Source organism: Arachis hypogaea, chromosome 14 (assembly GCF_003086295.3).
Source record: "Arachis hypogaea cultivar Tifrunner chromosome 14, arahy.Tifrunner.gnm2.J5K5, whole genome shotgun sequence".
Classification (NCBI taxonomy): domain Eukaryota; kingdom Viridiplantae; phylum Streptophyta; class Magnoliopsida; order Fabales; family Fabaceae; genus Arachis; species Arachis hypogaea.
Genome location: NC_092049.1, coordinates 77,636,568 through 77,646,982, shown reverse-complemented (window position 1 = coordinate 77,646,982; position 10,415 = coordinate 77,636,568). Strand labels below are relative to the sequence as shown.

The following is a 10,415-nucleotide window of genomic DNA, read 5'->3' as shown; positions in this document are numbered from 1 at the left end:
CCAACAATTACATAAGACTTATACAATCACTCAAAGATACATTTTCTCACATCAATATCCATATATAATAATTCCAATTCATAAAATGTGATTTTCTGAAAAGGCTCCTAACTCAATACGCGAAACCATAGCCCAAACGCCTCACAGGGTTCCTTTCGCCTCAACCCGAATTGACGGCAACCAAAACCTCGGCTCCGCTTGCTCTCTCAAAAGTAGAAACAGCTTCAAACACCACCAGTAAACTCGGATTCTAACTCCTAGAACCATTAACATCACAAATACTTTATTACACGGAACAGAACACTAACGCAGGGCTTTCGAAACAGAAATACTTACTGAACTAGCGAAACGAAACAGCGGCGGGCTCTGAACTAGCTTGGCAGCGGCTCCGGCAGCCACCTCAAGCGGCAGCGGCGACTGAACTCCGGCGATGGTGACTGAAACCCACATATAGAGACGATAAAGTTTCCGGAATCTTAAATTAATGAAAACCAAACTCAAAAGCCCTTACCAGCAGAGTTTTCCGGCGACGACAGTGGGGTTTCGGGCGGCAGAAGCTTCCAGAAGCTTCGGCGGTGGTTTCAGCAGCCACAACGACTTCTCCGGTGACCATACATAGCGGTCCACAACCACTGCAGCAGCTAGGAGGCCGGCGGCCATGGCGGCAGCTTCTGACGGCGACGGCAGCAAGGGCGGCGAAACAACCCCGCACCATCACGTATCACCATCTCCGCAAGCTCCATCATGCGCGTTTTTCCTTTGTTCGTGCCTCCAACGGCACCGGTGAGGACGGGCTCGACGGCAAGATCCAATGACGCTGGTGGCAAGAATGCAACGGTGGCCACTCCTGCGTGCGACATGACGCGATAGGGGCTGGGTGCGGTTCCTCCACCATCGTGTCTTCTCCCTCCTCCGCTCGGTGACAGAGGTGCAACTCATGGCTCTAGGGATGGGACAACAATGGCGGCGATGACACGGGCTCCTTACGCGCGGCAATCCGGCGGTAGCTTCACGGATCGGCGGCGACGCGGTTAGGCCGCAGTAGCAGCATGTTGACGGCAGGAACAGATTTTCTCTCTCCCTTCCTTCTCTGTTCGGCAGTGCCAAGCTCTCCTTCCCCTATCCGTGGGTGTGTGCTGCATAGAAAAGAGGATGAAGGAGGGGCTGGTGGCTGCGCAGCGTGAAGCAGAAATATTTTAGGGGATGGGTGTGACAAAATTAGAGTTAGGAACAATTTAGTAATTTTAATAAAATTAGGGTAATAGAGTAATTGAAACCCAAATTTTAATCCAACAACAATATCTATAAAAATACTATTTAATTATTAATTTACAAATTTATTTTCAAATAGATACTCTAACTCAATAACTAGAGACAATTAAATTAATTTTCTTTAAATCATAAAATAAAATTAAAGTCTAATTATTCAAACTAAAGCGGATAAAACTCATTATTTTTCAATCACTAAAGTTTTAAATCAATAATAAGAAAATAATCAATTAATATACAAATTTCTGGGAATTATACTCTCGAGTACATAAAATAAATCATTAAATAACAATATTTAGTTTCTGAAAATTCGGGGTCTTACATCCTACCCCACTTATAAAAATTTTAGTCCTCGAAAATTAAAGTAATACATAAGATAATACATAGTCTTAGTACTTTGCTTCTAAATACTTTTTAGAGAAGTAATAAACCCTGCATATATATATATACCCACCACCAACCTTCTCCAAATTCCAACCCTAACAACCCCACAAACCCATAACCTTCCATACAGAGAACAACAACATGATGAAGAATTATGAGAACGACGATGCTGATGCATTATTTGCAATAATGCATGGGCACCACCAAACCCCAAGAGATCTCCCAACTCTCTAAGGAAGTTTGCAGCTTGAGCGAGAGTGTCTCCACCACAACCTTCAACGAAGAAGAAATCGATCCTTTTCCGGTGACTTCGCCGCCAGGACGGTTGAAAAGTCTCCAGTCAGGATGTCGAAGTAGTCTCCGGCGAGGAAAAAAGGTTCAGCCATATACCTAAGAAAATTAACATTAATAATGGCCAAAACCAATGCTAGGAAAAAAGGAACAACCACTATTACCATTACCATTAGCAGCAGCAATTATAGCATTGTTCCCAAAATTGCATGATCCTAAAGAATTAAGATTGTTACTACTAGCAATTCCATTATTGGTCTAATAATCCTAATGTGCTTGTTGTTGTGGATGATGAACCGTGCTGAATCCAACATTATTGTTCAATATTGAATAAAAATTAGAAGAAGAAGTTGAAGAAGCATAATTCCAATGTTCTTGCTATTGTGGATGATGAACAGCGTTGAATCCACCATTATTGTTCAAGATTAAAGAGAAATTGGGAACCCTAGTTTGCATTGGAGCCATAATTAAAGAAGAAGAAGAAGCAAGTGGTGATGGTGGGTCGGTGAGGCTTGTTCAGAGTAGGGACCAAATGGGGAACGGATTATCGAAGAACCCGACTTGCTGCCATGACGTCGGCGAGAATTCCAGCCGGTGTTCTAGGTCTCCGGCAACCCAAACCGACAACGGAGCAACTAGATCTGTCGTAGGTTGGAGCCCATCTAAGAGGAGAGGAACAAATCAGTCCCCTGCAAGGGTGAGTGGTGCATGAAATCACAATCACACTTTTGCAATTTCGCACAACTAACCAGCAAGTGCACTGGGTCGTCCAAGTAATACCTTACGTGAGTAAGGGTCGATCCCACGGAGATTGTCGACTTGAAGCAAGCTACGGTTATCTTGTAACTCTTAGTCAGGATATCAATAACAATTCTTAGTTTTAATTAGAATGAGTAAAAGAACATAGATTAAATAATACTTATTATGCAGTAATGGAGAACAGGTTGAAGTTTTGGAGATGCTCTGTCTTCTGAATCTCTGCTTTCCTACTGTCTTCTTTTTCACGCACGCAAGGCTCCTTCCATGGCAAGCTGTATGTTGGGGGATCACCGTTGTCAATGGATACCATCTGTCCTCTCAGTAAAAATGATCCAAATGCACTATCACCGCACGGCTAATCATCTGTCGGTTCTCACTCATGTTGGAATAGGATCCATTGATCCTTTTGCATCTGTCACTACGCCCAACACTCGCGAGTTTGAAGCTCGTCACAGTCATCCCTTCCCGGATCCTACTCGGAATACCACAGACAAGGTTTAGACTTTCCGGATCTCAAGGATGCTGCCAATTGATTCTAGCTTATACCACGAAGACTCCGATCTCACAGATTCGAATGCTCTGTTGTCAGGAGAGGCAATCAAACTCGTGAATCAGGAACCAAAGAGATACACACTCAATCTAAGGTAGAACGGAAGTGGTTGTCAGGCACGCGTTCATAGGTTGAGAATAGTGATGAGTGTCATGGATCATCACATTCATCATGTTGAAGTGCGAGTGGACATCTTAGAATAGAAACAAACGTGATTGAATGGAAAACAGCAGTAATTGCATTAATCCATCGAGACACAGCAGAGCTCCTCACCCCCAACCATGAGGTTTAGAGACTCATGCCGTAGAAAATACAAGTTCTGATGTAAAATGTCATGAGGTACAAAATGAATCACTAAAAGTAGTTTTTATAATGAACCAGTAACCTAGGTTTATAGAAAATGAGTAAGCTAAGATAGATAGTGTAGAAATCCACTTCCGGGGCCCACTTGGTGTGTGCTTGGGCTGAGCATTGAAGCTTTAACATGTAGAGACTTTTCTTGGAGTTGAACGCCAGCTTTGGTGCCAGTTTGGACGTTTAACTCCAGCTTTTATGCCAGTTCTGGCATTTAATGCCAGAAAAGGGTAGAAAATTGGCGTTTAAATGCCAGTTTGCGTTATCAAAACTCGGGCCAAGTATGGACTATTATATATTGCTGGAAAGCCCAGGATGTCTACTTTCCAAGGCAATTGAGAGCGTGCTAATTGGGCTTCTGTAGCTCTAGAAAATCTACTTTGAGTGCAGGGAGGTCAGAATCCAACAGCATCTGCAGTCTTTTTTCAGCCTCTGAATCAGATTTTTGCTCAGATCCCTCAATTTCAGCCAGAAAATACCTAAAATCACAGAAAAACACACAAACTCATATTAAAGTCTAGAAATGTAATTTTTATTTAAAAACTAATAAAAATATAATAAAAAGTAACTAAAACATATTAAAAACTACTTAAAAACAATGCCAAAAAGCGTATAAATTATCCGCTCATCACAACACCAAACTTAAATTGTTGCTTGTCCCCAAGCAACTAAAAACAAAGTAGGATAAAAAGAAGAGAATATACAATAAATTCCGAAAACATCTATGAAGATCAGTCTTAATTAGATGAGCGGGGCTCTTAGCTTTTTGCTTCTGAACAGTTTTGGCATCTCACTTTATCCTTTGAAGTTCAGAATGATTGGCATCTATAGGAACTCAGAATTCAAATAGTGTTATTGATTCTCTTATTTCAGTATGTTGATTCTTGAACACAACTACTTTATGAGTCTTGGCCGTGACCCTAAGCATTTTGTTTTCCAGTATTACCATCGGATACATAAATGCCACAGACACATAACTGGGTGAACCTTTTCAGATTGTGACTCAGCTTTGCTAGAGTCCCCAGTTAGAGGTGTCCAGAGCTCTTAAGCACACTCTTTTTGCTTTGGACCACGACTTTAACCGCTCAGTCTCAAGCTTTTCACTTGACACCTTCACGCCACAAGCACATGGTTAGGGACAGCTTGGTTTAGCCGCTTAGGCCAGGATTTTATTCTTGTGGGCCCTCCTATCCACTGATGTTCAAAGCCTTGGATCCTTTTTATTTTACCCTTGCCTTTTGGTTTAAAGGGCTATTGGCTTTTTCTGCTTGTTTTTTCTTTTTCTTTTATTTTTTCGCCTTTTTTTATAAGCTTTTCACTGTTTTTTCTTGCTTCAAGAATCAATTTTATGATTTTTCAGATTATCAATAACATTTCTCCTTTTCCATCATTCTTTCAAGAGCCAACAATTTTAACATTCATAAACAACAAATTCAAAAATATGCATTGTTCAAGCATTCATTCAGAAAACAAAAAGTGTTGCCACCACATCAAAATAATTAAACTATTTTTAAGATATAATTCAAAACCATGTACTTCTTGTTCTTTTGTAATTAAAAACATTTTTCATTTAAGAAAGGTGATGGATTCATAGGACATTCATAGCTTTAAGACATAGACTCTAAATTTTATTAATCATGAAATAAAAATAATACTTAAATAAACATAAAAGCAGACCAATAATAATAGAAGACAGAAAATTAAAAACATAAAAATAAATGACTCTTAAAATAGATCTCTAATAACGAAAGTTATCACAGAGTTAGGACTCAACAACCTGCATTGGGAGAGGTAAGTACTCCTTCTCGTTGTGGGACGCCTGGCTCTTCAAGGGAGAGATTCTGGCGCTTTAGCTCCTGTAGCTCACGCCCTTGCTTCTCCTGTTCCTTAAGCTGTGATGAGCGGATAATTTATACGCTTTTTGGCATTGTTTTTTGTATGTTCTTAGTAGGATCTAGTTACTTTTAGGGATGTTTTTATTAGTTTTTATGTTAAATTCACATTTCTGGAATTTACTATGAGTTTGTGTGTTTTTCTGTGATTTCAGGTATTTTCTGGCTGAAATTGAGGGACTTGAGAAAAAATCAGATTCAGAGGTTGAAGAAGGACTGCTGATGCTGTTGGATTCTGACCTCCCTGCACTCAAAGTGGACTTTCTGGAGCTACAGAACTCCAAATCGCGCGCTCTTAACGGCGTTTGAAAGTAAACATCCAGGGCTTTCCATCAATATATAATAGTCCATACTTTGCCCGATTTTAGAGGACGCAAAAGGGCGTTGAACGCCGTTCTACGCTGTAGTCTGGAGTTAAACACCAGAAACACGTCACGAACCACAGTTGAACGCCAAAAACACGTTACAACTTGGCATTCAACTCCAAAAGAAGCCTCTGCACGTGTAAACTTCAAGCTCAGCCCAAGCACACACCAAGTGGGCCCCGGAAATGGATTTATGCATCAATTACTTACTTCTGTAAACCCTAGTAGCTAGTTTAGTATAAATAGCACTTTTTACTATTGTATTTACATCTTTGGATTATCTTTTGATCCTTTGATCAGGTCTTGGTTACTCCGGTTCCCCTCTGGGGCCGAGACCAATGAACTCCATTATCACTTATGTATTTTCAACGGTAGAGTTTCTGCACTCCATAGATTAAGGTGTGGAGCTCTGCTATTCCTCATGATTTAATGCAAAGTACTACTGTTTTCTATTCAATTCAACTTATTCCGCTTCTAAGATATCCATTCGCACCTAAGAACATGGTGAATGTGATGATTATGTGACACTCATCATCATTCTCACTTATGAACGCGTGCCTGACAAACACTTCCGTTCTACATGCAAACAAGCTAGAATGAGTATCTCTTAGATATCTAATACAGAGGACTGAGTCCGAGATATTAGAATCTTCATGGTATAAGTTAGAACCCATGGATGGCCATTCCTGAGATCCGGAAAGTCTAAACCTTGTCTGTGGTATTCCGAGTAGGATCTGGGAAGGGATGGCTGTGACGAACTTCAAACTCGCGAGTGCTGGGCGTAGTGACAGACGCAAAAGGAGGGTGAATCCTATTCCAGTATGATCGAGAACCTCCAGATGATTAGCCGTGCCATGACAGAGCATTTGGACCTTTTTCCCAGAGAGGATGGGATGTATCCATTGACAACAGTGATGCCTTACAGAAAGCTTGCCATGGAAAGGAGTAGGACTGGTTGGATGAAGACAGCAGGAAAGCAGAGGTTCAGAGGAACGAAAGCATCTCTATACGCTTATCTGAAATTCTCACCAATAAATTACATAAGTATTTCTATCTTTATTTTCTGTTTATTTATTATTATTATTCGAAAACTCCATAACCATTTGATATCCGCCTGACTGAGATTTACAAGATGACCATAGCTTGCTTCATACCAACAATCTCCGTGGGATCGACCGTTACTCACGTAAGGTTTTATTACTTGGACGACCCAGTGCACTTGCTGGTTAGTTGTATCGAAGTTGTGACAAATTATGAATTAAGATTAGAGCACCAAGTTTTTGGAGCCATTACCAGGGATCACAATTTCGTGCACCAAGTTTTTGGCACCGTTGCCGGGGATTGTACGAGTTTGGACAACTGACGGTTCATCTTGTTGCTCAGATTAGGTAATTTTCTTTTTGTTTTATTTTCAAAAATTTCTTCAAAAATCTTTCAAAAAATTTTTTTTTTCCTTTATTTTCGAAAATTATTTTAAAATTTTTAAGAATGAATTCTAGAGTTTCATGGTAACATGTTGAAGCCTGGCTGGCTGTAAAGCCACATCCAAATTCTTTTGGATTGAGGCTTCCACTTGTCAACATAAAAGGCATGTATATGGAGTTGGATGAAGTATCAGCTGTTGCATGCCTGATTTATATCCTAAAGCTGGCTGGCTATTAAGCCATGTCTAACCCTTGGATTGGAGCTTTAGGCTAACATTGAAAGATTCCTGGAATTCTTATTAAAAATTTTTGAATTTCTTATTTCCTTTTTCCTATATGTTTTTCAAAAAAATAAAAATATACAAAAATCCAAAAAAAAATTAATAAAATCATAAAAACCAAAAATATTTTGTATTTCTTGTTTGAGTCTAGAGTCAATTTTTAAGTTAGGTGTCAATTGCATTTTTTTTCTAAAAATTTATGCATTTTTCGAAAATTCATGCATTCATAGTGTTCTTCATGATCTTCAAGTTGTTCTTGGCCAGTCTTCTTGTTTGGTCTTCATATTTTCTTGTTTTGTGTCTTTTCTTGTTTTTCATATGCATTTTCAATTTGTTAGTGTCTGAAGTTTGCAAATTTCTAAGTTTGGTGTCTTGCATGTTTTCTTTCCATCAAAAATGTTTCAAAAATATGTTCTTGATGTTCATCATGATCTTTAAAGTGTTCTTGGTGTTCATCTTGACATTCATAGCATTCTTGCATGCATCATGAGTTTTGATTCATAATTTTCATGTTGTGAGTCATTTTTTGTGTTTTTTTCTCTCACAATTAAAAATTCAAAAATAAAAAAAAATATATCTTCCCCTTTTTCTCTCATAAATTTTCGAAAATTTGAGTTGACTTTTTCAAAAAATTTTAAAATCTAGTTGTTTCTTATGAGTCAAATCAAATTTTCAATTTAAAAATCTTATCTTTTTCAAAATATTTTTCAAAAATCAAATCTTCTTCATTTTTCTTATTTATTTTCGAAAATTTTAAAAATATTTTTCAAAAATCTTTTTTCTTAATTTTATCTCATAATTTTCGAAAATATTATCAACAATTAATGTTTTGATTCAAAAATTTCAAGTTTGTTACTTTCTTGTTAAGAAAGATTCAAACTTTAAGTTCTAGAATCATATCTTGTGATTACTTGTGAGTCAAGTCATTAATTTTGATTTTAAAATTCAAATCTTTTTCAAAACTAATTTTAATCATATCTTTCTATCATATCTTTTTAAATCATATCTTTTTCAAAAAATTTGATTTTAAAATATCTTTTGTAACTTCTTATCTTCTTATCTTTTCAAAATTGATTTTCAAAATTTGTTTCAACTAACTAATTAACTTTTTGTTTGTTTCTTATCTCTTTCAAAATTACCTAACTAACTATCCCTCTCTAATTTTCGAAAATACCTCCCTCTTTTTCAAAAATTCTTTTTAATTAATTAATTGTTTCAATTTTTAATTTTAATTTTAATTTTATCTTAATTTTCGAAAATCATTAACTCTTTTTCAAAATTTATTTTTCGAAATTCCCTCTTTCCCATCTCCTTCTATTTATTTATTCATTTACTAACACTTTTCTTCATCTCAAATCACTGCTCCTATCCTCACCCTTGTGTTTGGATTATCCATTCTTCTTCACTCTTATTCCCTTTCTTCTTCTACTAACAACAAGGGAACCTCTATACTGTGGTAAAAAGGATCCCTATTATTATTTTCTGTTCCCTTCTTTTTCATATGAGCAGGAGCAAGGACAAGAACATTCTTGTTGAAGCAAACCCTGAACCTGAAAGGACTCTGAAGAGGAAACTGAGAGAAGCTAAAATACAACAATCCAGAGACAACCTTACAAGAATTTTTGAACAGAAAGAGGAGATGGCAGCCGAAAATAATAATAATGCAAGGAAGATGCTTGGTGACTTTACTGCACCAAATTCCAATCTACATGGAAGAAGCATCTCCATCCCTATAATTGGAGCAAACAATTTTGAGCTTAAACCTCAATTAGTTTCTCTGATGCAACAAAACTGCAAGTTTCATGGACTTCCATCTGAAGATCCTTTTCAGTTCTTAACTGAATTCTTGCAGATATGTGATACTGTTAAGATTAATGGAGTAGATCCTGAAGTCTACAGGCTCATGCTTTTCCCTTTTGCTGTGAGAGACAGAGCTAGAATATGGTTGGATTCTCAACCTAAAGATAGCCTGAACTCTTGGGATAAGCTGGTCACGGCTTTCTTAGCCAAGTTCTTCCCTCCTCAAAAGCTTAGTAAGCTTAGAGTGGATGTTCAAACCTTCAGACAGAAGGAAGGTGAATCCCTCTATGAAGCTTGGGAGAGATACAAGCAACTGACCAAAAAGTGTCCTTCTGACATGCTTTCAGAATGGACCATCCTGGATATATTCTATGATGGTCTGTCTGAATTAGCTAAGATGTCATTGGATACTTCTGCAGGTGGATCCATTCACCTAAAGAAAACGCATGTAGAAGCTCAAGAACTTATTGACATGGTTGCTAATAACCAATTTATGTACACTTTTGAGAGGAATCCTGTGAGTAATGGGACGCCTATGAAGAAGAGAGTTCTTGAAATTGACACTCTGAATGCTATATTGGCTCAGAACAAAATATTGACTCAGCAAGTCAATATGATTTCTCAGAGTCTGAATGGAATGCAAGCTGCATCCAACAGTACTCAAGAGGCATCTTCTGAGGAAGAAGCTTATGATCCTGAGAACCCTGCAATAGCAGAGGTGAATTACATGGGTGAACCCTATGGAAACACCTATAATCCCTCATGGAGAAATCACCCAAATCTCTCATGGAAGGATCAACAAAAGCCTCAACAAGGCTTTAATAATGGTGGAAGAAACAGGTTTAACAATAGTAAACCTTTTCCATCATCTTCTCAGCAACAGACAGAGAACTCTGAACAAAATACCTCTAATTTAGCAAACTTAGTCTCTGATCTATCTAAGGCAACTCTAAGTTTCATGAGTGAAACAAGGTCCTCCATAAGAAATTTGGAGGCACAAGTGGGCCAGCTAAGTAAGAAAATCACTGAAACCCCTCCTAGTACTC

At 38.0% G+C, this 10,415-nt stretch overlaps 1 non-coding gene across 1 annotated transcript; it reads right to left on the bottom strand.

Annotated features, from left to right (window-relative positions):
- Positions 1 to 9,604: 9,604 nt before the first annotated feature.
- On the bottom strand, positions 9,605 to 9,712 carry LOC112745315 (small nucleolar RNA R71). The gene has a single exon (XR_003173251.1). It is a non-coding gene; the product is annotated as a small nucleolar RNA R71 (small nucleolar RNA).
- Between the last annotated feature and the right edge of the window lie 703 nt (positions 9,713 to 10,415).